Consider the following 27,533-nt stretch of genomic DNA (forward strand, 5'->3'; position numbering starts at 1 on the left):
TGCCAAGGAAGAAACGTGAATGTGAGGGGGGAAGGATTAACCAGTCAGCAGACAGCCACTTTCTGTCTCCTTTCCCCTTCAAACATTGCCTGTATGTCCGGGCGCCTAGGACTTGAAATCATGAAGTACGTAGACCATCAGAGTGAGGCTGAGGTCAGAGCTTTCTCCAGTCTCAAGGGACACACAGACCACTAGCAATATGGTGGCAGTCTTCCCTTTCAAAAGCAAGAGAAGCAAAAGTAACTGGAAATTTCTTGCAATCACCATGTCCCTGAAGCTGAGATCTGTGAATCTCTTGGCGACTGAAGTTTCCCAGAATTCCACAGTCACTCAGGAACCTTTCACTTCTCTTAGGAAAACAAACAGTTCCTACCGAACTGTGAGTTATCCATGACTACCCAGTTTTAATGGGGTGTGACCGCGAAGTAAAGGCTGTGTGCAGGCTGGGCCATGGCTCTGCGGGTAAAGCACATACATCACATATATGAGGGGCTGAGTTCAGCTCCCCAGAACCCATATACAAAGCTGGGCATAATGGGTAAATACTCCCAGTGATGGCGAGATGGAAGGCAGAGACAAGGAAGGTCCCAGAAGCTTGTGGGCCAGTCATCCTGGCCTACCGGTGACATCCCAAACCAATGAAAGTCCCTGCCTCAAACAAAAGGTGGAAAGTGTCCAAGGACTAATACCTAAAATCATCCCCCTGATTCTGCACACGTGTCATGCATGTGTGCACCTGATCCCACACTCGTGCGCACACACAAACACACACATGCACACTCCTACAAAGTTGCCTGCCTTTAAGGTATGCACCCTGTTTTGCTACATTATACATTCTGAAATGATTAGCACTTTCAAGCTATTTAGCACACCCATTACCTCTCCTAACTGTGTGATAGGATCTCACACCTATTCCTTTAGCACATTGTACCGATGGAATTCATGCATTATTAATAAGCTTGGTTACTTGATGTGCACTAGTTCTCACAGAACTGCAGTATTTCTGTGCCCTGGACCTTTGGAATAATGTCTCCCCCCACTTTCTTCACCTCTGACCCTTAGTAACTGTCCTTCCACTTTGTTCTGTGACTTTGACCTTTTCGGGTCCCACTTCAACATTAAAGCTGTCTTCCATACCAAATTGCCTTCTGGGCTCTCACCTTGTCTCAGTGGAGGGGATCCTCTACTGTTCTGGATATGAGACACACACACACACACACACGGGGTGGGTGGTTAGTTGTGAGCATTCATTTCCCAGGTAAGGAATAGCAGTGTCCTTTAAACTTATTAAGTCAGAGAAGGAGGCACATGCACACCCCTGCTTGTGTTTTAGCTGTGTTGGCCCTGTTTTCACATGTGCCTGATGCGACAAGGAAAATGTAGACGCCAGTGTTCGTGAGTCACCTGTCTTGAGGCGCTCACATAACTGGGTGCTTCTCAAAGCCCGATCTGGGTGGTACACTGTGTACCTTGGATTTTAGACTTCCTTAATTGCTGTCATCATTTTTCTATTCAAGAACTTGAGCTGATACCTAAATCTAATGGAAGCTAATCCAAAGGTTCTCCCCATGCCTTGTATGGCAAAATCCCTCCCAGACTTAGACTCTGGCTCTTAAGGAGAATTCTCCTGCTGGGTGTTAGTAACCACAGTAATCCTGTCATGTGCTTTGGGAATCTCTCCATAAAGGAGCTCTGCCCACCCCATGTCTGTCAATGGTCAGGAGAGCTGGTCCCTCAAAGGGCAATGCACCTGTTCTGCTCAGTGTCTCACACCCTCACCCTACCTCTCCTCAGTGATTTGCATGCCCTGCCCCCCCCCACACCTCTGCAACTTCTGTAAGCCCCCATTTTGGTCTTTGTTTCCAATGTGGACAGCAATACAATGGGAAACTCACTGTGTTTGGAACTGAATCTTGACTTTGCCCCTCCTAACTGTGTGGCTTTGGTAAAGTTCTTTCATCTCCCTAGGCCTCAGTTTCCTCATCCATAAGAAGGAGGCAATGATTCCTATCTCGCAGGAGTGTGGTGATTAGTGTAGGGAATGGGCACAGATGCCCCTGGCATGCATATAGGGAACTCAGTGATGGTGGCGACCATGCATGCTCACAACCTCTGCATGTCCTTTTCTGGCCTTCTCAAAGAGTGTGGCCCTCTAGCTGCTGCAGCAGAATTAGTGATTTCCTTCTTCCTCCTCTGCCCAGTCCTGTCTGAACATACAAACCCATCCCACCCCCAAGCCTTCCTCTAGGTGTACACACAATGCCACCAGCTACTGTTGGGTCCTGAGAGTCCTTGCTCCATTCGTTCCAGAGTGCTGTTTGCTCCTCCCCTGCACCTTATCTGGGATCCTCTGCTGGCCACTTCACCTCCAGGACCCAGCTAGATGCCACCTGCCCCTGCAAGCCCTCCCTGGGCCTTTCAGCAAAAGCTGCCTCGCATACCCTCGGTCCTCACTCTCGGTGCACACACTGTTCTCAGTCCTGTTCTGTGGCCTGTTAATAGCCTCAGAGTTCATCCACGGGAGGGGCAAGCACTGAAGAAGAGCTGGCTATTCACGTTGTCCATCCGTCTCTCCAGGTCCTAGACCCCTGCATGATATCTGTTCCCTGGCCTCTGACTTCTTAGTTGATTCAGCCGATGATGAAAGAGAAAACCTGGTAAGAGGCTGGAAGGAGGGGACAGTGTGGTCAGCACATTGTTTCCCATAGGCCTTCTCTGTCAGTGTCTGGCTGAGGCAGTCATCAGGCAGAGACTCCATCCTCACAGCCCTCTTCCTAACAGCCCCTCCTGTCCCCTCAGGCTGCCTGGTATCCTGAAGGGTAGCCCTGTGGCTCCCCTACACCTGATTTCACCTCTATGAATATTCCTTTTATCAAATTCACCTGAACTCTCCCACGATAACAATGTCAACTTTCCTTACCAGTCCCTGACTGCCACCCACTCTCCCCATATCTCCATAACAAGACTCTGTGTAGATAAAGGTCATGGGTTCCCTCAGGTTCCCAGAGACCCTTTTAGATGTATTTTTAAGCACACTTTAAATAGTTATAATGGCACTTCTAGACAGCATCATTAATATGAATTGTAAGACATTTGAAATTATTAAATATTTATCCTCAACGTTTCCAAAGAATATATTGGGGTATCCTGGGACCCACAGATGCACTGGTCCTCCAATGACACAGTGCCCAAAAGCAAAAGCAAAAGCAAATAAAAAAGGCCCTGTGTAGTTTCTTTATTTTCCTCTTTGGGGTTCCGCCATCCAATTCCCAAATAAATACATGGAGACTTACTCTTACTTATGAATGCGCAGCCTCAGCTTAGCTTGTTTCTAGCCAGCTTTTCTAACTTAAATTATCTCATTTCTCTTCAATTATGTTTTGCCTCTGCACTTTTTAACCTTCATTTATTCTGTATATCTTTCTTTCCTTCTTACTCTGTGGCTAACTGTGTAGCCGGGTGGCTGCCCTGTCGTCCTCCTCTCCTTCTTTTCTCGCTCCTCACTCTTCTCTTTTTTATCCTCTCTGCCCACTTTTCCTCTCTCCTGCCTAGCTATTGGCCGTCCAGCTCTTTGTTAGACCAATGTGGTGTTTTAGGCAGGCACAATAACAGACGCAACGCTTTCTTCGTCACTCAACAAATATTCCGTAGCATAAACGAATATAACACCTCTGACACTAATATTCCACAACAACCCCGGGTGAGGGGTGACTGAAGGGACGCTACAAGAGCCCTGATCTGAAATTTGGCTGTCACAGCAGGGGCAGGCATCCCTGTGACTAATCCCCGGGAAGCTGTTGTCTCCTGCTCCCTCTTCAGAGGCTCAGTGCCCTCTCAGGGCCCTTAGCAGACAGCATGGCTCCCAAGGTGTAGCAACTCCAGCAGCAGTGACAGGTATGTGGGAGGCAGTCTCACCACAAAACTGAGAATCAGCCAAGCCCAATCCCTGACAGTGGCAATTCCAAGCCCGGTTTCATTTGCTTTAGTTTAAGTTTTATCGTGTTTATTTATTGTGCACTCATGTGCACATATGTATGTATACACACACACCGTGACAGGGCAAGACAGTGCACAGGTTCCTCCATCTTGTATTCTTGCTGAGGCCATTTCAGGTTTAGCTAGAATTTGATCTGCCTGATGGAGGATCCCGTGGAAAACTACCCAACTCTATTCTAGGAACCCGAGGTCAGAATGTATTAGCGATCTTAGCTTCTGTGAAACTGCCTTCTTGTATAAACCTTCCCCTGCAGCTGCAGAGCAAGACAGCAGGATGTGCTTTCGGTCTTTAAAAGCCTCTTGGTCTAAACGCTCGGGGCTACACTTGGGTCGGCAATGCCTGAATATAGTCCAGTCAGCTGGAATAAAGACTGTCAACGTCTATAAACTGTGTCTGTGTAGTCGTCCCTGCTGGGCTCCCTGTAACAACAAGTGGAGATCAGACGATATCCTTCAGAAGTTGGCTCTCTTCCTCTGCCATGAGCGTCTCAGGGATCAAACTCAAGTCAGGCTTGGCAGCAATTCTCTTTACCCAGAAAGCCATCTCACTGGCCCTTGGCTTGATTTTAATAACTTACTTTTATTTTGTATACATTGGTGCTATGTACATTATGTGCACACATGTCTGTGGGAGGCTGTTGAGTCCCCTGGAACTGGAGTTACAGACAGTGTGAGCTGCCATGTGGGGGCTGGGAATTGAACCTGGGTCCTCTGGAAGAGTAGCTAGTGCTCTTAACCACTAAGCCATCTCTCCAGACCCCCTTGATTCGATTTGATTTTAAACAAAGAAATGAGGTACTTTAAAAAAAAAAAAAGGATCCGTTTTATCTTAGGTGCCTAAGGTTTTTTGCCTGCATGTGTGCTTGTGCATGACATGTATGTCTGGTGGCTGCTAAGGCCAGAAGATGGTGTTGGATCCCCTGGAATTGGAGTTACAGACAGTTGTGATCTACCACATGGGTGCTGAGACCCGAGCCCAGCCCTCTGCAAGAGCAGTCAGTGCCTTTAACCACAGAGCCATCTCTCTGGTCCGGAGGCACTTCTTGATTCTTAACAAGGTCTCATTTGTTCCCTGCTGGTCTTAATCTAGTCATATAAATGAGAATGTCCTTGAACTTCTGATCTTCCTGCCTGCACTTTCCAAATGCTGGAATTACTGTCATGTGCCTCCACCTAGGTTCATACATCACAGGGGATTAAACCTAGGGATCTGAATGCTAGGCAAGAGCTCTTGTGATGGAACTACATCTCCAGCCCCACATTTTTGTTGTTGTTGATTTTTGATTATCTCTGTGTGTATCTCTGGCTCTCCTGGAACTAACTCTCTCTCTCTCTCTCTCTCTCTCTCTCTCTCTGTCTTTCTCTCTCTGTCTCTCTCTGTGTCTCTGTGTCTCTGTCTCTCTCTCTCTCTGTCTCTCTGTCTCTCTCTCTGTCTCTCTCTCTCTCTCTCTCTCTCTCTCTCTCTGTAGACCAGGCTGGCCTTGAACCCACAGAGTTCCGCCTGTTTCTTCCTCCTAAATGCTGGGATTAAATGCGTGAATTATCATCATCACCACCATCACCACCACCACCACCACCACCACCACCACCACCACCACTGTTCCCCCAACGTCTAGCCTAGGCTGGCCTTGAAACCATGATCCTCCTGTCTCTCTGCCTCCTTCAGTAAACCCACCACGACCAGCTAGTCCCACTTTCTGAAACTCTTTGTTTTGGCAGATACTGGTCATTGCTCCCCGTCCTGTCTAACAGGAAAGACTGAAGATGACAGCTACACAGTAGAAAGACCCGTTTCTCAGCCTCCTTTGCAGTTTTACATATGAGCAGAATTTCCTGGTGACTCTGGGATGTAGGGAAAACTCAAGCCCCACAAAGGACACAGGATCCAGGGACAAAGGGCGCCTGAGCTCCTGAGATTGTATGGAGCCTAGTAAGACTAGGCCATCAGTGCACATGGTCTCTGCTATCTGGAGAATCTAAAGGGGGAAGCCATGGGGGAAATTTTTCACAAGAGAAATGTAGAGTGCTGTTACCCGCAAAGATAATCAAAAAAGAAATTGCTCTCCAAACTGGTAAGTGAGCTCAGCAAGTAAGAAAACAAAACCTTCATTTTTTTTTTTGTTTATGTGGTGGATTTTTTTTAAGTAATCTTATTAAATTATAAAAGTTTCCATTTCTGCCCGGCCAGCGCCAAGTTCAGGACCTGTCGTACAGACAGGAAGGAGTCCACCAGTTTATCAGAAAATAGAATAAGAACTGAAAGGGAAGACGCCTTGATGCACAGATCAGCCCTTCATTCAACCAGCAAACGTTACTCGAAGCCCGACAAACACAAGGCAGATAGAAATGGCAGCTCAGCAGAGACCTAAGGCAGAATAAATCAGCAGAGACCTAAGGCAGAATATGTCCTGCACAGGGATGGAAAGGGATGCCAGCCTGTTAAAATGTGCCCCCCACCCTGGGGCCATATCCAGAGTTTGACCCCCTTTCATGTATACCCCCTTGTGTTAGTCAGAGGTTACCATGACAGAATCCCTGAGACGAATGAGTTAAAAAGAGGAAACGCTCCTTTGAGTTCATGGTTTCAATACTTGAAGCCTTTGCTGCTTTGCATGTGTGGCAGGTACAGAGGGGTGGAGGAGCTTGGGACCCAGTGTCACCCTCAAGAGTATATTCCCTGAGATTTCAGTATCTTCTACTACCTTCTAAAGCCTCTGCCAGCTCCCAATATTGCCATAAAGTGGGGTCCGGACTGCACTGTGTAGGCTTTTGGCAACCGTTGAAGGTAGCACCCTTACCCCTGAATAGGAACCTTATAGATTCCTGCCAGGTCTCTTAAGCCCAGATCCCCTTTGAGCTATTTAAGAAAAGCCAGACAAGATCTGGTCCATGAAAAGGTACAGAGGTAAGCCAGGTGAGTGACATAAGACTACAGTTCAGAGGCCCAAATTGTGGCTCCACGACTGCCCATAACAAGCAGGAAGATTTGGGACCAGCATAGGGGAGCTCTGGGGCTAGCACCTCCATCCCTGGGCCTTTGTTCTCCAGCTAGTCTGCCATAGTCCAACCTTCCAACCTTGACAGTCTCAGTTGCCTGAGGGCTGAGCTGTCACTCAGTGTTTTTCTTCTTTTCTTACCCAAGATCTGAACCCTGGAGTATATGGTCTTTTGTCCAAGGCTGGAAGGCTTTAACTGCAGATAAAAGCCCATGTTCCACCCGACTGGAAATGTAGAAACTGAGCGCCTGGCCTCAGCCCGCCCCCTCTTTTGACCATGCTCCATGCCCTTGGCACAGCCCACAGTTCTCCTACAAGGAGTCTGTCATTTCTTCCATCACAGACCTTCTGGTGGATCAGCAGCCTCTATTCTTTCAGTGTATCGTTTATCTGGCCCATTTTCCCTGCCAAGGACAGCTCTCAGAGCACACTTGATCCGGCACAGGAAAACAGTAAGCTTGGCCCGCTAGGCTGTGTGTGTTCTCCACCTCCAGCCATTCGCAACTTCTCTAAGGGTTCTTTTTGTTTTAATGGGGTGTCTCACTAGGCCAGAACAATGGCACCTCAGAATAATGGAACAGTTGTCACAATCTCAAGGCTGCTTCTCAGCAGTAGGGTTCAAGTGACATCAAACACATGAAATGGTTTGCAGCAGCTGCAGGATCTTGTCTGGCAGCCTGGGGCGAAGCCTTTATGCATCTTTGGAGGAGAGCAGTGTGATGGGCCAAGCCCAAGTAGCTGAATCATTTGCTGTGCTCTCTCCCGAATGCTGCTTGCTCAGCAGGGGGTTTCAGCAATGGCATATCAACTCTCTGGACTTTGGCCAACTAGCCTGTAAAGTAGTAAGGTGGACTAGGGATGTGGCTCAGTTGGTGAAGTGCTTGCCTAGCTTGCCCAAAAGACTGGGTCTCAGCTCCAGAACTGCATAAACTGGGCCTGGTGGCTTACACCTGTTTTGTGGAGGAAGAGGAGGAGGCAGAAATATCAGGAGTTCAAGGTCATTCTCAAGGTCTACAAGGTCTATGTAGCAAGTTCAAAGCCAGCCTAAGATATACCAGACCCAGTCTGAGTTATTTTTCTACTTCTGTGACAAAGCAGCATGACCAAGGCAACTCATCAACAAAAGGGTATAACAGCTTTTCTTTGGGGTCACCAACCAGCTCCGAAATAAAGACATGGAGACTTATTATTAGTTGTGAATGCTTAGCCTTATCTTATGCTTGTCCCACAAGCTCGCTCTCCTCTCTCTCTCTCTCTCTCTCTCTCTCTTCAAGATAGGGTTTCTTTGTGTAACAGTCCTAGCTGTCCTGGAACTAGCTCTTGTAGACCAGGCTGGCCTTGAACTCACAAGATCCGCCTGCCTCTGCCTCCCAAGTACTGAGATTAAAGGCGTGCATCACCATGCCTGGCTTCCCACAAATTCTTATAACTTAAATTAACCTGTTTCTGCATTTTGCCTCAAAGTTTCTTTCTTTCTTTCCTTCTTTCTTTCTTTCCTTCTTTCTTTCTTTCTTTCTTTCTTTCTTTCTTTCTTTCTTTCTTTCTTTCTTTCTTTCTTTCTTTCCTCCTGTCCCACTTCCATGCTTCTCTTGTCTGGCTGTCTGACGGCTGTCTGGCTGGCCCCAGAAGTCTCCCTCTATTTCTCCCTCATTCTTGCTAGAGCCTAGATTCCTCCTTATACTTATTTTCTCTGCCCACCAGCCCTGTCTATCCCTCTACTGCCTAGCTATTGGCTGTGCAACTTTTTATTGACCAATCAGGTTCCTTAGGCAGGCAAGGTAAAACAACAACCCATCTTTACATAATTGGACAAATGCAGCATAAACAAATCTTACACATGTTTGCCTAGTTAAAAAAAATACTCCACAACAAAAGTGTTAATTAGGGCTTGTAGTTTCAGAGGGTGAGTCCATGACCATCATGGCAGGGAGCATGGCAGCAGGCAGGCATGGCACTGGAGAAGTAATTAAGAGCTTACATGTTGAGACAACAACATGAGGCAGAGAGAGAGTGTGTGCACTAACTGGGAATGGTATGGGCTTTGGAAACCTCAAAGCCTGTCCTCAGTGACACACCTCCTCCAATAAGACTGCACCGCCTAATCCTTTCCAACGAGGGACCAAGAATTCAAGTATATAATCCTATGGGGGCCATTCTCATTCAAACCACGACAGAACCTGTCTCAAAACAAAAAAGGAAGAGAAGACACAAATACATTTGCAACACCCTGCCAGTTTCATTGGGTGTACTGACAGGTTTGTGTGTCAACTTGACACAAACTAGAGTCATCAGAGAAGATGGAGCCTCAGTTGAGGAAATACCCACATGAGATCCATCTGTAAGGCATCTTTCAATCAATGGGGGAGGGCCCAGCCAATGGTGGGTGGTGTTAATCCCTGGACTGGTGGTCCTGGGTTCTGTAAGACAGCAGGCTGAACAAGTTATGGAAAGCAAACTGTTAAGCAGCACTCCTCCATGGCCCCTGCATCAGCTCCTGCCTCCAGGATCCTGCCCTGTTTGAGTTCCTATTCTTACTGCCTTCAGTGGTGAACAGTGATGTGGGAGGGTAAGACGAATAAACCCTTTTCTCCCCAACTTACTTCATGGTCATGGTGTTTTATAGCAGTAATAGAAACCCTAACAAAGACACTGGGTTACAATAAGAATCAAGAGGAATTCTTTTTTTTTAATACATACTTTTAAAAAATAAATACATAAAGCAACATGCACTTGCTAGGCAAAGATTACTTCAAGGACTTCATCTTAGAGTTTGTGAGGAATGCAGAATTCAGGGCTGGAGAGATGACTCAGTGGTTAAGAGCACTTGCTGTTCTTGCAGAGGATCCAGCTTTGGTTCCTACCATCCACATGACATTCCAGGGGGTGCAAAGCCTTCTTCTGCCCTCTGCCGGCACTACACAAACACGATACTTATGTCTATGTGGAGGCCAAATATACACATAAAATAACAATAAATATTTAAAAATAAACAGTAGGGGGAAAAAGAGATGCCAATTCCCAGAGCTCTCCCAGACCTACTGATTCAGAATCTGCGTTTTCCCCCAACTTGTCACGCTTGTAGCTATGGGCAAGAATGAGATTTGGAGCCTTGCACTCTTAGTTTGAATGCAGCTCAGCCAGAGAAGGTCTTCAAGGGGTTCACTGGCCACTGGAGCCCCAGTTTCCTCAAGCACAAAACAATTAAGTGTGCCTTAGGCTGAGCATGTGAAACACAGCCTTTTCCCAGTGGGGAGAAGGGAAAGCGAGGGCTGGGAGGACTGGCGGTGACCAGACAGGAAACGGATACCGAGGAGATGAGATGGTGGAGATCAGAAACAGATCAGGGCTTCTGCTGCCAGCCCTGCTGGCCTCCATGCTGGCCCTTCCCAGTCACCAGAGCGCCTTGGCACAGACTCTCAGGCCAGCTGTTGGCCAGATTCCACTGAAGATGCAAGCACCTGGCTCTCAGACACCAGAATGGCACTGGAAGGGCTGGAGGGATTTCTATCTGTTCCAGGCCACAAAGCGTCTCCCGGATGGTACCTGGAGACCCAGGACTGGGGTCAGTGAGAGAAGTGGGGAGATAGCGTGTGCGGCAGCGGTGCCTCCTGGGTACGGAGCTGCAGAGCAGACACATTAGTGACGGAAACGCACAGCACACTGGCCTTTCCACTGAGCACTCTCCTCACCGGAGCCTGAAAAAGAGGCGACTTGCATGACCTGTGTCCCCAGATTCTCCAGCAGTGCTGGGAAATGTCCTCCACGAGAGTCCACTCAAGTAATTACCCATGAGGAGTGTGGCTGTAAATTGCAGGGATGGGAGCCCTCACTGAAATGTCAAGGTCTAAAATGACCAACTTTATGGGGTTGCGGTGAGCATTACAGGAGATCATGTGGGGAGCCCTACTTGCCACAGGCTTGCTAGTCGCTTCCAGGGGGATCAAAAGCTTTGTTGTGGCCAGGAGGCCCCTTCCTCAGCCTTGCCCCTGCCCTGGCAGCTGCAGCTGCAACTTAATGGCCCTGTTAATGGATGTTTCAAGTCCATGGTGGTACAACCGACCCTGAAGGCCTAACTCCTGGCTGAGGCTGCTTCTCAGATAAAAGCCCTTCTGATCTTTCCAAGTATCACAGGAAACTTGATCCCCTGTGCTTTCCGTCGCTGAAGGAAGTCAAGTTAAAAGATGCCTTTTCTCACAATCATTTGATATACTACTTAAGGTATTGTTTTCTTTCTTTTTTAATTTGTTTTTATTCTAGTATACACGGTAATGGGTCTCATTAAGATATTTGACTCTTTCCTTTTTTGAAATTAAAATATGATTATATCGTTTATCTTTTTCCTCCTTACACACACACACACACACACACACGAGAGAGAGAGAGAGAGAGAGAGAGAGAGAGAGAGAGAGAGAGAGAAACTAGCAAGATGGCTTGGCATGTAAAGGTGTTTGTCATCAAGCTGACCTGAGTTGCATCCCGAAGATGCACACAGTAGACTGAGAGAACTGATTCCTGCCTGTTGTCTTCTGTCTGCCACAAGTATGCATGCGCGAGTACATGTGCGTGCGCGCACATACACACACACACACACACACATTTCTCTTTTTTTATTTATTTATTATATATACAATATTCTGTCTGTGTGTATGTCTGCACACCAGAAGAGGGCACCAGATGTCATTACAGATGGTTGTGAGCCACCATGTGGTTGCCGGGAATTGAACTCAGGACCTCTGGAAGAGCAGGAAATGCTCTTAACCACTGAGCCATCTCTCCAGCCCCCCACCATACTTCTTTAAGGCTACAATTTGTAAATAAAAAGTTAAAATGGTGATCCCAGCATAGTAACACATCCCAGCAGAGGCCTGCAGAAGCAGGTGGATCTTTATTAGTCTGAGGCCAGCCTGGTCTACAAAGTGAGTTCTAACACAGCCCAGGCTATACAGAGAAACCCTGTCGTTAAGAGAGTTGGCTCTAGAGGGGATCCCAGGTGTCCACAGGGATGTCCCCAGCTAGATCCTTGGGCAGCAGAGGAGAGTGTGCCTGAACTGGTCTTGCCCCACTATCACACTGATGATTATCTCAAATATCACCATAGAATCTTCATCCGGCAATGGATGGACATAGAGACAGAGACCCTCATCAGAGCACTGGACTGAGCTCCGAAGGTCCAGTTGAAAAGCAGAAGGAGGGAGAAGATGAGCAAGGAAGTCAGGACTGCGAGGGGTTGGTCCACCCACTGAGACAGTGTGCCTGATCTAATGGGAGCTCACCAAATCCAGCTGGACCGGGACTGCATGAGCATGTGATCAAATCGGACTCTCTGAATGTGGCTGACAATGGGGACAGACTGAGAAGCCATCGATAATGGCACTGGGACCTGTTTCTACTGCATGTACTGTTTTTTGGGGACCCTAGTCTATTTGGATGCACACCTTCCTAGGCCTGGATGGAGAGGGGAGGGCCTTGGACTTCCCACAGGGCAGGGTACCCTGCCCTCTCTTAAGGAGGGAGGGGGAGGGAGGAGGATAAGTAAGGGAGCAGAAGGGGAATGGGGAGGGGGGAGTGTAAATTTTTGAATGGAAAATAAAAAAAGGAAAAGAAAAAAAAAACCCGTCCCCCCCCATCTCGATTAAAAACCAAAAAAGAAAAAAAAATGAAGAAGAAACTGTCTGTCTCTCCCATCTCTGTAAGAAGGTCTCTTATCTGGCTGCACTCTAAAACACAGGGGCAAAGCCGCCTCTGCTGATCCACAGACTGTCTGCAAGCATTGGAATTGCTGAAGCTTCCACAGCCGGACACTGATCACCAGGACCATGGCTTAGCCAGGCTCAGCTGGTGGACCCTTTATCAAGTAGCATCTTTGTGTCCGTCACAGACTGAAACACTGTGGGACAAAAGAAGAGGGAAAAAAAAGAAATGTGAAGAGAGGCCAGCCCAGGCGCTGGGCAGAGCACCACAGAGAGCCCGCTGCTCCCTGCCTGGACCCTGTGGTGGGGGGATGGTAAAGGATGTCGCTGCTCGCTCCTGGAACCAGGTGTCACTTTCCTCTGAGGAGGGTGGGAAGCGGGTGGCAGGATTTGGGCAGAGGAGTGGAAGCTTCAGGGTAGGTGGCTGTACAGTGAGGGACTGTCCCACTATTGTGCAAATGAGGGCTTGTGGCTTGGGATTCATTTTCCATGACAGTGTCTTTTATAGATTAATAAAGTGGGGAAATGGGCCACCACGGTCGATTCCAGGTCAGCTGGTAGCCGACTGACGCTCCGTCTCACGTGCTTCCTGGGAAGGTTTGGGAAACAGGCTCAGTTAACGCTGCTGTTCACAGTTAACACAGAGTGTTGAGTGTGAGCAATGTCCGTGGACAGCACCTGAGTGAGTAAATGAACTCAGAGCAGATGTGGCTTCTAATAACCCCACAGTGGGGTCTTGAGATACTCCCCACGCTGCTAGAAGTAGCACATAATTCCCAAGGATAGAGGAAACCCAAAAGGGAGCCTGTAAACAAACCAGTAAACTAGCACAAAGGAGGGGCGGTGCCTGGTCCTAAGGTGACACACTGCATGGAGCGGGTATTCAGGAAAGGCTTTTCTCCCAAGGCAAGGAGGTCCAGTCTGGTGACCTACAAGCCTTGGTGTGCTTGCTGTGCTGTGTGTGTGTGTGTGCATATGTGAGTGCACTGTGTGTGTAGGCTAGATGATACCATACACACACACACACACACACACACACACACACACACACACACACATAGCCACTCCCCCCCCCCCCCCCCCGCCTCTGTAGTTCCTTCAGGTTCTGACTCAAGCCTCACCTTAGGGGAGAAGTCTTCTTGACATATTACCTTCTGCGGTTTGAACGTATTTCCTCCAAGCATCAGCCAGCTGCTGCCACTATGACAGCATTAAGAGATGGGACCTTTGATAGGTAATCTGTGATGAAGGTGCCTTGCCTTTGGAAAGGGCTTCAGTTGGGACCCAGTTGGACTCCCCCGCATTTCTGCTTTCCACCACTAGGTGGTAGTATTTATCCCCTCTGAGGTCCAGACATCCAGCTGTCCACCTTGGACAGCCAGATTCCCCAGGTGAAGAAGTAAGTTTCTCTTCTTTATGAGTTAACTAGCCTCAAGAATTTTGTTACAGCAGCCCACATTGCAGCATAAATACTCTCTCATCCTCAGCTTGTCTTCAGATGCCCAGCACCGTCGACAGGCTGTGTATGTGTTGGTTGGTTTAATGTTCCTCTCTCTGACATGACAGCATTCCAGAAACGACTCTTTTCTCTGTATCTACCATAGCATTTGACATGTAGAACGTCTCAGAAAGGGTTTGCAGACTGAATAAGTGAATGGATGGATGGATGGATGGATGGGGCACAAGAAATAGCCAGCAAGAGGTGATTTGCAGCCTAGTTAAAAAGGTTGAGGAGCTGTATTCACTACTTACCGTGATGACAAAATTCTCGACAAAGTGAACTTAAGAAGGGAGGGTTTTTATTTTGGCTCACAAGTGAAGAGTCCAGTCCATCATGGTCAGGGAGGCATGCTGGTAGGACCATGGGGCAGCCGGTTGTGTGGCGTCTGCAATCAGGAAGCAGAGACAGCCCTGAGCGCACACTCTCTTTCTCCCTGTTTATTCAGTCTGGGACCCCAGGGCATAGGATGACCCCACCCATGTTCAGGGTCAGTCAGTCTCCCTCCTTAGACGCACATCTCTAGAAACTCCTTCACAGACACACCAGATAGTGTCTCCTGGGTGACCAGATCTAGTCAACTTGACAGTGAGGATGCCGCATCAGGAGCCTCTCGGAACCTGCGAGTGAGTGTTCACAGTCACACTGCAGGGCTGACTAGCAATGAGAGGCGGCAGGAAGGAGTCTCTCGGCACTCTGAGGTCTCAGTGAGCGCTGTCACACTTCTCAGAGGATTGGCTTTCTTTCCCACTCGGCCCACATACACTGCAGACTGTGGCTGCTTCATCCCTCCCTGTGGGATGCTACAGAACCTGCGGTTACTGCCTCTACCTCTCTGTCCTTCCAAATTCTCAGGGAAAGAACCTTGGTTGGACTGGATTCTCCAGGTTCCCATTTGTGGTCTGAGAAGTGTGGTCGGGCTCACAACATGGTTTCCAGGAGCCACCAGGAAGGAGCAGGGAAGAAAACACAGGTAGGAATTCTGTGAGAACAGAGAGACTTTTTACAGAAGGTTACATAATTCTGCAATGCTAAAATATCGGCTTTCTTGGCAAAAAAAAAAAAAATATGGATATGTCAAAGAGCACAGCTACCCCTGCAACCATTTCAGTCTGTGGAAGAGCCTGCCTGGTCAATCCTCAGAACTGCCTCACCCCAACCCAGACAACCTCTGTTATTACCTAACGCCTCAGCTGTTTGCTTGCAGTTCCCAATACGGACACAAGAGGACACTTCAACACAGAAGCAAATCGTCCCAACCCCATTCTTTACTCAGGCCACATACTTAGCTGGCAAGACTCCAACCCCTCAGCTGTAGGTGGTCTGTAGGGCTGGCAGCGGCTCTTAACCAGGGACCTGAGCTCAAAATTCTTGACCCGCCAGCCACATCATCAGGTGGATGGCGTATCCCCAGGAGGACTGGTTCACCGGGTCCTGGACTGGCATAGTTATACCTTCTGACTGTTCTAAATGAGTGTGTATCACCTGCACAAATCCCTTGTTTACTCATGTGGGTTTGTGCCAGCCAGGGACCATTATAAATGAAGTCATTCTGAATGATGTGTGCAAATCTCTGTGCGAACGCTCTTTCATTGCTCTAGAGTACCTAGAGTGAAATTTCTATGATTATTTGGTTATAGACAGCCATCCAAAGCAGTAAGACCGACTTCAATTCCCACCAGGGTTGTTGCTTCAGCTCTTAACACTTGGTATGGTGAGCTTTTTCTATGTCCCAATGTCTCATGATGCTGGAAACCTCTGGTGTGCTGCGGGCTCTTATGTTTCTCACTCAGTGCAGAGCTTACTCACCTCTGTGAGTGCCTGAGTGAGCATGGACACGCGCGTACACTTTTTCTCATCTTGTTTTAAGACAGAATCTCACTCTGTAGAAAAGGCTGGCCTCAAGATCATACTCTTCCATGAGCTGGGCAGTGGTGGCACATGCCTTTAATCCTAGCACTTGAGAGGCAGAGGCAGGCAGAGTTCAAAGGCCAGCCTAGTATGCAGACCAAGTGCCAGGTCGGCCAGGGCTAAACAAAGAAAACCACAAACAAACAAACAAAAGCTCACTTCCTATCTGCTCCTCCTAGGTTCTGGATTTACGGGCCTGCACCACCACGCCTGGGTTTCCCATTGAAAATCAGATGGTTAGCTTTTGAATGCCTTGCATATTTCTAGATATAAAGTCTTCCTTGTAAGCCATGTTTTTTCCTTCTCTCTCTCCTCCTCTCCCTTTCTCTCTTTCTCTTTCTCTCTCACACTCTCTCTCTTTCTCCCCCTCTTCCTTTTTTTTTCTCTCTCTCTTTGTTTTGGTTTTTCTTTCTTAAAAAAAATTTTAATTTTATGTATTTTTTGATGATTTTTATTGATTGCTACCTTTTTCTCTGCTCCCCTCCCTGCCTCTGCCTCCCCTCCCCCAAGGTCCCTATGCTCCCAATTTACTCAGAAATCTTGTCTTTTTCTACTTCCCATGTAGATTAGATCTATGTAAGTCTCTCTTAGGCTCCTCATTGTTGTCTAGGTTCTCTAGGATTGTGATTTGTGGGCTGGTTTTCTCTTTTTTATGTTTAAAAAACACTTATGACTGAGTACATGTGATAATTGTCTTTTTGTGTCCTTGTGGCAAAATTGAACATCCTTTGGACATATATCCAAAAGTGGTATTACTGGGTCTTGAGGAAGGTTGTTTCCTAATTTTCTGAGAAATCGCCACATTGTCATCCAAAGGGGCTGTACCAGCTTGCATTCCCACTAGCAATGCAGAAGTGTTCCCTTTTCCCCACAACCTCTCCAGCATAAGTTGTCATCAGTGTTTTTGATCTTGGCCATTCTTACAGGTGTAAAATGGAGTCTCAGAGTTGTTTTAATTTGCATTTCTCTGATGACTAAGGATGTTGAACATTTCCTTAAGTGTCTTTCAGCCATTTTAGATTCCTCTGTTGAGAGTTCTCTGTTTAGGTCTGTACTTCATTTTTTTTTATTGGATTATGTGTTCTTTTGGTGACCAATTTCTTGAGTTCTTTGTATATTTTGGAGATCAGACCTCTGTCTGATGTGGGGTTAGTGAAGATCTTTTCCCATTCTGTAGGCTGTCGTTTTGTCTTGTTAACCATGTCCTTTGCTTTACAGAAGCTTTTCAGTTTCAGGAGGTCCCATTTATTAATTTTTCTCTCAGTGTCTCAGTGTTTCTCTCAGTGTCTGTGCTGCTGGGGTTATATTTAGGAAGTGGTTCCCTGTGCCAATGCGTTCAAGTGTACTTACCCCTTTCTCTTCTATAAGGTTCAGTGTGGCTGGCTTTATGTTGAGATCTTTGATCCATTTGGACTTGAGTTTTGTGCATGGTAATAGATATGGGTCTATTTTCATTCTTCTACATGTTGATACCCAGTTATGCCAGCACCACTTGTTAAATATGCTTTATTTTTCCATTTGATTTTTTGTTTCTTTGTAAAAAAAAAATCATGTGTTTGTAGGTGTGTGGATTAATATCTGGGTCTTCTATTCAGTTCCATTGGTCCTCCTGTCTGTTCTTATGCTAATACTAGGCTGTTTTCAGTACTGTAACGCTGTAGCAGAGTTTGAAGTCAGGAATTGTGAAGCCTCCAGAAGTTCTTTTATTGTACAGGATTATTTTGGCTATACTGGGTATTTTGCAAGTCTTCCACTTGTTTGGTTAGATCTACTCCGAGATATTTTATGCTATTTGTGGCTATTGTGAAGGGTGATGTTTCTCCGATTTCTTTCCCAGTACTTTTATCATGTGTGTACAGGAGGGTTACTAATTTTTTTTCAGTTAATTTTGTATCCTGATACATTACTGAAAGTGTTTATGGGTTGTAGAAGTTCCTTGTTAGAATTTCTGGTGTCACTTATGTAAACTATCATATCATCAGCAAATAGTGAGAGTTTGACTTCTTCTTTTCCAATTTGTATACCTTTGATCTCCTTTTGGTGTCTTATTGCTCTAGCTAGGACCTCAAGAACTATATTGGATAGATATGGAGAGAGTGGACAACCTTGTCTTGTTCCTGATTTCAGTGGGATCTCTGGGAGTTTCTTTCCATTTAGTTTGATGTTGGCTGTTGGCTTGCTGTATATTGCCTTTATTATGTTTAGCTTTGTTCCTTGTATCCCTGCTATGTCCAAGACCTTTATCATGAAGGGATGTTGTATTTTGTCAAAAGCTTTTTTGGCATCTAATGAGATGATCAAGTGGTTTTTATTTTCAGTTTGTTTAAATGGTGGATTATGTTGACAGATTTTCATATGTTGAACCATCCCTGCATCTCTGGGATGAAGCCAACATGATCATGGTGGATGATGATTCTGATGTGTCCTTGGATATAATTTACCAGTATTTTATTTAGTATTTTTGCATCAATGTTCATGAGTGAGATTTGTCTGTAATTCTCTTTCTTAGTAATGTCTTTCTGTGGTTTAGGTATCCGGGTAATTGTAGCCTCATAAGAAGAATTTGGCAATGTTCCTTCTGTTTCTATTGTGTGGAATAATTTGAGGAATATTGGTATTAGTTCTTCTTTGAAAATCTTGTAGAATTCTGAGCTTTGTTTGGTTGGGAGACTTTTGATAACTGTTTCTATTTCTTCAGCAGTTATAGGTCTGTTTAATTTGTTTGTCTGGTCTTGATTTAATTTTGGTAAGTGATATTTATCTAGAAAGTTGTCCATTTCCTTTAGGTTTTTCAGTTTTGTGGAGTACAGGTTTTCGAAATACCTGATGATCCTCTGCATTTCCTCCATGTCTGTTGTTATGTCCCCTTTTCATTTCTGATTTTGTTATTTTGGATGTTCTCTCTCTGCCTTTTGTTTAGTTTGGATAAAGGTTTGTCTATTTTGTTGGTTTTCTCAAAGAACCAACTCTTTGTCTCATTGATTCTTTGTATTGTTTTCTTTATTTTTATTTTGTTGATTTCAGCTCTCAATTTGATTATTTTCTGCTGTCTAGTTCTTTTGAGTGAGTTTGCTTCTTTTTGTTCTAAAGTTTTCAAATGTTCTGTTAATTCATTTGTGTGGGATTTTTCCAGCTTCTTTATGTAGGCATTTAGTGCTATGAACTTTCCTCTTAACACTGCTTTCATTATGTCCCATAAGGGTATGTTGTGTGGTCATTTTCATTGAATTTCAGGAAGTCTTTAATTTCTTTCTTTATTTCTTCCTTGACCCAGTGATGATTCAGGTGAGCAGTGTTTAATTTCCATGTGTTTGTGGTCTTTCTGGAATTAGTATTGATGTTGAGTTTTAGTTTTAGACTATGGTGATCTGATAAGATACATGGGGGTTATTCCAATTTTTTTTATTTGTTGAGGTTTGTTTTGTTACCAAGTATGTGATCAATTTTTGAGAAGGTTCCATGAGGTGCTGAGAAGAAGTTACATTCTTTTCTGTTCGGATGGAATATTATATAGACATCTGTTAAGTCCATTTGAGTCATAAAATCTGTTAGTTCCCTTATTTCTCTGTTCATTTTTTGTCTGACTGACCTGTCCAGTGGTGTGTCCAGGGGAGTATTGAAGTCTCCCATTATTAGTGTGTGGGGCTTAATGTATTATTTAAACTTCAAAAGTGTTTCTTTTACATAGGAGGGTGCCCTTGTATTTGGGGCATAGGTCTATTTTGTTAGAAATTAGGATAGCTATACTTGCTTGTTTCTTAGGTCCATTTTATTGGAATATTTTTTCCAACTCTTTACTCTGAGATGATGTCTGTCTTTGAGGTTGAGGTGTGTTTCTTGTGTGCAGAAGAAGGATGGATTCTGTTTTCTTATGCAATCTGTTAGCCTGTGCCTTTTTATAGGTGAATTGAGTCCATTTATATCAAGAAATAATAATGACCAGTGATTGTTATCACCTGTTAATTTAGTTTTCATTGTTGGTGATGTTAATTTGTGTGTCTTCTCCTTCTTTGGGATTTGCTGCTATGAGACCACCAATTGTCTGTGTTTTTGTTGGTGTAGCCAACTTCCTTTGGTTGGAGTTTTCCTTCTAGCATTTTGTGTAGGGCTGGGTTTGTGACTAGGTGTTAGTTAAATCTGGTTTTGTCATGGAATATCTTGTTTTGTCCTTCTATGGTAATTGAAAGGTTTGTTGGGTATGGCAGTCTGGGCTGGCATCCATGGTCTCTTAATTTCTACATAACGCTTGACCATGACTTCTGGCTTTCATTATCTGCAATGAAAAGTCAGGTGTAATTCTTATAGGTCTACCTTTATATGTTACTTGGTCTTTTTCCTTTGAAGCTCTTAATATTCTTTCTTTTCTCTGTATGTTTAGTGTTTTGATTATTATGTGGTGAGGGGACATTTTTTTTGATCCAGTCTATTTGGTGTTCTGTAAGCTTCTTGTATCTTCACAGGCATATCTTTCTTTAGGTTGGGAACGTTTTCTTCTGTGATTTTGTTAAATATATTTTTTGTGCTTTTGAGTTGAACTTCTTCTCCTTCTTCTATACCTATTATTCTTAGGTTTGACCTTTTTATGGTATCCCATATTTCCTGGATATTTTGGGTTAAGCCTTTGTTAAATTTAATGTTTTCTTTGATTGATGAGTCTGTTTTCTCTATTGTATCTTCAGTGCTTGAGATTCTCTCTTCCATCTCTTTCTGCTCTTCATGTTTGTATTTGTGGTTCCTAATCATTTTCTCATGATTTCTGTTTCTTTAATTCCCTTGGCTTGTGTTTTCTTTATTGTCTCTACTTCTGTTTTCAAGTCTTGAATAGTTTCTTTTGTATATTTGATTGCTTTTTCTTGGTTTTCTTTAAGGGATTTGCTGATGTCTTCCAATTTTTTATTTGTCTTTTCCTCCATTTCTTTAAGGGAATTTCTCATTTCCTCTTTAAGAGCTTCAAACATTCTCCTGAAGTTATTTTTTAGGTCATTTTCTTCTGCTTCATCTATATTTGGCTGTTCAAGTCGTGCTGTTGTAGGGTCTTTAGGATCTACTAGTGTCATGTTGCTCTTTGTGGTGTTTATGTGTTCTTACCTTTTCAACTCATCTTTTCCTCTAAGGGCTGTGGTTGGGGCTGTCTGAGATTCTGTTGATTAATCTTTTAAGTGCCAGTGAATCCAAGTCTCAGATGGTTGTTCCTCATGGTACAGTCAGTGCCATGGTTCTAGTTACCCCTTTGGTCTCTCTGTGTTCCTGAAGGTCACTCAGTGCTCCTGGACTCTGTTCCACTCCCTTGGGGTTTGCTGTCTCAGGCCTGCTCTAGCCTAGGTTGTAGACTCAGACCTGTTTCTATAAATGTCCCTGGTCTGGATCCATTCCTGCAGAGGTCCCAGGTTTGGGCTTGGTCCTGTAAATGACTCTGGCTCTAGTCTACTCCCTCGGAGTTACCAGACTCAGGTGTGCCCAGACCTACAGAGGACCTGGCTCAAGCTTACTCCCTCTGAGGTCCCAGACTCATACCTGGACCCACAGAGATCTCCTTGTTTTGTCCTGAAACTCACTCTGTAGACCAGACTGGCCTCGAACTCACAGAGGTTCCCCCTGCCTCTGCCTCCCAACTGCTGGGATTAAAGGCATATGCCACCATCGCTTGACTGTAAGCCATGTTTTAAATCTCCAGCAGGCTCTTTTATTTTTTTGATGCCACTTGATGAATGTTTTGTTTCATTTTTTAGACTAAGATCTGTGTGTATGTGCATGAGTGGTTTTTTGCTTTTGTTTTTGCCTGCATGAATGTATGTATGCGTATACGTGATGCGTGCCAGAATGATTGTGAGCCACAGTGCAGTGCTGGGAACCAAACCCAGACCTTCTGCAAGAACAGTAAAAGTTCTCAACCATTTAGCCATCTCTCTAGCCCCTTGTTTTGTTTCTTGACAAGAAATTTTTCTTTTTTATTCAGAGCCCAGAACTAGCTAGGTGGCCTTATGCCTCTATTCCTGCCTCAAAGGCAAAGCATTCCCCCAAATTATTCACATGTGTTTTTAAGGGATGCACACACATAAACAAGAAAGGAAAAATTCAAATTATCCCTATTTGTCTTCTGAGTGATTATGTATAATATGTGTGGGGGTGTGGATACCAGCAAAGTTCAGAAGAGAGGATTGGACGTCTTGGAGTTGGGGTTCCAGGCAATTGTAAACTGTCTAATGCAGGTGCCAGGAACCAAGTTGCAGCCTTAGCAAGAATAGTAAGTCCAGTTCTTAACTGTTGAACCACTTCCAGCCCCTTGAGGTAACTGAGACATAATTGTGTATGCGGAAGCTTATGTGAGCGTATACAAATTATACACAAACCTGAAGCATTTTTGTACAGCGAGCCCGCCCAAAGCCTCCATGTCCCAGATGGCTCCTTCCTATTCTTTCCCCATCTCTGTCCCTTCCCTTTCTCTTTTCTCTGGTCCCGCAAGGGTGACCACTGTCCTTGGCTTCTTCAAAAAACATGGGTCAGTATTACTTTCTGATAACTCTCTGTCATGGAAACACATTATGGCTTCTTTGTCTACTGTGTTGAGGGCAGCTTAATGTATCTGTCTTCTCTTCAGGGCCCTGTGTGCACCTCACTCATGTCTTCTGGAAATAACGGCACTTGTCCAGTCGTGTCCTTGGAGGCTTGGCGAGATCCTAGGTGACAGCAGACTTGCGTAGGACAGACAGCAAACATGGTGGACGGCAGTATGCAGAAGTGGTTGCCATTGGTTAAGGGCTCAGCTCATCCTCCATCCTGTCTAGGAGCAGGGGTGAGGGTTACACAGATGCACATGACTGTGGCCGTCTTCAGACTCTGCCCTTAAACATTCTGCCTCCTGAACTTTGAGAATTTGTTGCTCTTTGCACACCATGTAGTCCCAGGCATTTTGTAAGTGTGGCAGGAAGGGACAGAGACTGGTGGTTCTCTCCATAACTGCCCGGAACTAGGACGATGCCCCTGAAGTCTCCTCTGCCCAGCACAGAGCCACACACAATGGACTCTGACTCAGCAGTTGAGAGTCAAGAATTCCAAGAGCATTTGCTTAATTAAGGCCTTTCTCCCTCCCCACTGTACACTTGCCACTTTCTAGAGATGACCTGCGACCCCGTTTACAGTAAAAGACCTTATCCTAACCTGGTGTGCAAATTTAAAAACTTAGCTTTATTCCTTCAGATTATAATCCCACTCAAATACCTCCACCAATATCTACCCTGCATTATGATCGGCCAAAGAGAGGAAAGTTTTAGTGACTCCTTCATATGTAACTTCAGAGCCACCAAAGTGACCACACCATGTGTGGCTACTGCAAGACACCAAAGTAAGCCTTCTGTGTGTCCTGAGTACCTCTTTCAATACTCCTTCTTAAAATCTGGTTTAATCACACAAATTTTTCATACAGTTTTTCTGATCATACAGCTTCCTTCCCTGAACTCCAAGATCCTCCCCACCCACCCAATCTCACACCCTATCATCCTTCCATGGATTCGTCTTATCAGTCCACTTTAGACACTGTTTCTATCTAAAGTGTGGTAGTCATCCTCTGGGACTGCCCGGAACACAGAACCTTCACACTGAATCTGGTTCCTTTGACCACCCTGGCTAGGAGTTTACCCGACTGCCTTCTGGGATGAAAAACCTAGCCCGAGACTCTAGTTTGCTCAAACTCAACATGCCTCTTCCCATAGCGGCCAGGATGCTGAAGGATACACCATGTATTTTATCGACAGTGTGTTTGGTCAGGTTTACTAAGTGGGAAAACTGACTATCAATGGTTTATATAAATGCTCAATAAAGGCACTTCGGCCTTAATGGAAAAGTAGAAGCAGGCAGGACAGGGTGGAAGGAGCTTCCATGGGAAAGGTTGGAGAGAGTTGACTCACATGCTTGGTCTTCACAGGATCAAATGGACCCATTGGCCAAAAACTGATGATTGGATGCTTAAATGTGACGAACTTCAGCGTGCCATATAGCAAGATGTTATTAGGGTAGGGACTAGGAAAACAGTTTCATGAATTGTCCATTATAATAAAACCAAATTTTGAGAGGGGGGAGAAGTTACTTTTCTTGCTTCTCTGGACATCCTTGTTGTGGGAGACAATTTGAAAGATATCAGGAACAGGCACAGGAGGCCCTGTCCCCAGCCCAGTGGACAGCTGGGAAGCAGTCCGCCTTGTGTTGGTGAGTGTAGAGAATTAGTTTACAATGCTATTAACCCCAAAGCTACATTAAAGCTCATGTAACTGAATTTTATATGTGGATACTCTCAGTTCCCAATATTTTGTATTATCCATGAAGTTGAAAATTGTGTTGCTAGTAAGAACTCATTTTTTTTTTTTTTTTGACACAGGGTTTCTTTTTTAACTCTGCAACTGGCTGCCCGGGAACTCACTTAGTAGACCAGGCTAGCTTGGCACTCAGATTGCCTGCCTCTGCCTCATGAGTGTTGGGATTAAAAGGTGTGCACCATTACCACCCAGCTTCAAAGACCTTTTTATCCTTCCTTTGTCTTAAGAAAACTCATCAAAGTCAAACAGACCACTGAGGGTAGGGGGTAGAAAATAAAGTTTACTGAGGGATAAGTTTCCAGGCTGTCTCACCAGAGTACAGAGGTACAGTTCAGCCAGGGAGACAAACAATAAGATTGCTGTAAGCGTTAACAGCGATCCTAAAGGCTTAAAGGGCAGATCCCGTCCTCTCAGGGAGGTTTTTCCCCCGTCTCGGATAGCAGAAAGGGTGCCAGGCCGTGCCTGACTTGAGGGGGATGTGCCAGTCACAATCAGGCCAGTTTATGGGTAGCAGATGTCCTTTGGTAGGTGGTGGATGACCTTTTAGGGAGGACTGAGTAAGGGCTGAGTAAGGCTGCAGTCACCTGATAAATAAGCTCCGCCCACCCCTCCCAGTCATGTGGTTTCTGAAACCTGCTCTAGTTTTTCTGTTTCCCCAGGGCTGGCTGTGATAGCTTATGCTCAAGGTACTCGTGGCTGTTTCGCCATCTTAAGGGCCTGCTTTGCCACCTAACACCGTAGGAACACACCCAGAGATGTAAGAACCACAATAAACGTGTTACTTACAGGTAAAGGGAACCACAGTCCACGGGGAACCATGTTTTCACCTGGACTTGGCACTCCTTGCTAAGAAACAGTGTAATGACTGAAAGGAGATAGCCTGTTGCTTTTCCTTACTCCGAAAGATAATCATATGGACATAATAAAACAGTCAGCAGGGAAGTCTTGATGAAGCTGTTCTCTTCTGCGGCCTTTGTTCACTGGCTGCTGGGCTCCCGGTGGCCCTTCTCCCCATACACAGAAACAAGACATCTTTCCAGATGAATGTCTGCAGCAGGCTTCATTGGGACCCTTTTCCTGACCGTTGAGGGGGGGGTGTGTGAGACTCCCTGCTGAGAAAAGACTCTCTGACAAGACCTCATGAGAGGAGGCGGGGTTTGGTTAGTTGCCAGGCAAAGCCCTCAGAGCCACCAGACTAGACACACTGTCCCTGTTGACAAAGACAAGTTCAAGTCTTTTCAGGTCCAAAAAAATCCTCCTCAAACAAACAAAACCCAAGAACAGTTGTTGGGGTGACGCTAAAGATTCGGAAGCCAGCAAACCAAGATGACAGGCAAACCAAGATGACACCAGGAAAGACCATTTAACCAGGGAACTCCCAACTCCCCTCAGTATGCGGAAAAGAAGCTCCAGGGGTGGCTGATGTGAGGTATTGCTTCCAGGATCTGGAACAGGGCACCGTGAAAGCTGACAGTTGGCTCACACATAATACTGCAACATTGGGCTCCTGGGTGCCTTGTAACCTTTGGCTCTATTTTGTCATCCCACCAGCCTGAAGAGAAAGGAGAATAGGGAGGTTTGGGTATCAGTTGACATTGCCAATTCTGAGCAAACATTCCTTACATGGTTAATGTGTACCAAGTGAAGGGGGGTGGGGGTGGTAGCACAAAAAAAGAGGACAGAACACACACACAGAGTGAAGGCAGAGGTCGAATTTTCCACCCTGGCTGAAACCTCTACCTGATATGTATAGAAAAATAAGGCAGGAAAAAAAATAAATGTTCAAATAACCTAGGCAACTATTAATAATCCACCTTCATAGGTGGCATCTACGGCAAAGTCGGGAAGGTAATATTACCATCAGATCTCCTGGAAACTGGAGTTCCAGATGATTGTGAGCCACGATACAGGTGCTGGAACAGAGCCTGGGTCCTATGCAGAAGCAAAACCACGCTCTTAGCTTCCGAGCCATCTCTCCAGCTGATGGGCATGTTAAAGGCAGAAATGGCTTTGGAAGTTTGTTGACAGCAATTTGGCACTAGCCTGGGGCTCACCCTTGTGATCCCACATTTGGGAGGCTCGGGCACGAAGACTGTACGGAAGCTCAACAACTTGGGCTACCATATGAGAGATCCTGTCAAAAAAAAAAAAAATGAACAAACCATAAAAGAAAACAGCCACTGGAGTGGCCATGAAAATTAAAACTCCTCACCTGGATCTGGGTTAACACCCAATGCTTGCTAAGGGATTAACTGATCTCCCGGTTGCCTTAGGAACTGTAGAGCAGGGACGTGGAAAGTCTGCCACAGTGGGGTTCCAACCTTGGAGATGACAAAGCATGAGGTATGTAAAACCCGTCACACTGGTGTTGAACACATGACACCAAAAGTGCTGTGATCTCAAGAGACTGGCCAACCCTTAACCTCTTCTGTAAACATGCCATTCTGCTCTTGCAGTCTGTGGACATTTTGTCTGTTCTAATTGGTCGACCTATGGTTGCATCTAACATTTTCTGTATTTTCTATAAACTGTCTGTATTCCAACATTCCTGCTGCTCTTCTCTTTCCGTGGGGAGTGAGCAGGTTCTGGCGTTATGATAAAGGTTTTGTAGTTTGCAAAAGGTTTCCCTCTAAGAGTTCTTTGATCTAAAATTGGGGAATATAGCTTTTCCCGCATACTTCCATCAGAATGTGGGCTCTACTGAAGAGGACCCCAAAGTCATTGCACGGAACACTTGATTACTCAAATCTGAGTGCTCCCGCCCCCTCCCCCACACAAAATTACAGTAAGTAGGAAGTTCCCAGGTGACCCTGGCTCACATAACTGAAGCCAGCCTGCTAGTCAAATGAGACCAGGTAACTGCCTGCTGAGTGGGACAGCTCAGAAAGTTGATACACGAGAGTCATCACTGGGATTTTGACCACACAAAATAAACTCAGGGCAGCGATGAGAAGGAGTTGGAGCCCAAATCTTGTGAATCTGAGAAATTTTATTTATCCCTAGACAAGAAAAATAACTTCCTCCTCTCAAAAATCAGTATTTGGTTTTATTATAATAGATCTTAAAAAATTTATGAAACTGTTTTTCTAGTCCATAACCTAGTAACATCTTGCTATACGGCACTCTGAAGTTC

General features: G+C 45.4%; 1 long non-coding RNA gene across 2 annotated transcripts; it reads right to left on the minus strand.

Annotated features, from left to right (window-relative positions):
* Positions 1 to 24,660: 24,660 nt before the first annotated feature.
* On the minus strand, positions 24,661 to 26,786 carry LOC125398429 (uncharacterized). Of its 2 annotated transcripts, XR_015004524.2 has the most exons (4): positions 26,613 to 26,786; positions 26,455 to 26,534; positions 26,259 to 26,332; positions 24,661 to 25,952 (listed from the first exon to the last, which is right to left on the minus strand). It is a non-coding gene; the product is annotated as an uncharacterized LOC125398429 (long non-coding RNA). The 2 variants fall into 2 exon arrangements; XR_015004523.2 differs by having other exon boundaries at positions 26,259 to 26,534.
* Positions 26,787 to 27,533: the final 747 nt, after the last annotated feature.

Source organism: Myodes glareolus, chromosome 11, assembly GCF_982192425.1.
Source record: "Myodes glareolus chromosome 11, mMyoGla1.1, whole genome shotgun sequence".
Lineage (NCBI taxonomy): Eukaryota > Metazoa > Chordata > Mammalia > Rodentia > Cricetidae > Myodes > Myodes glareolus.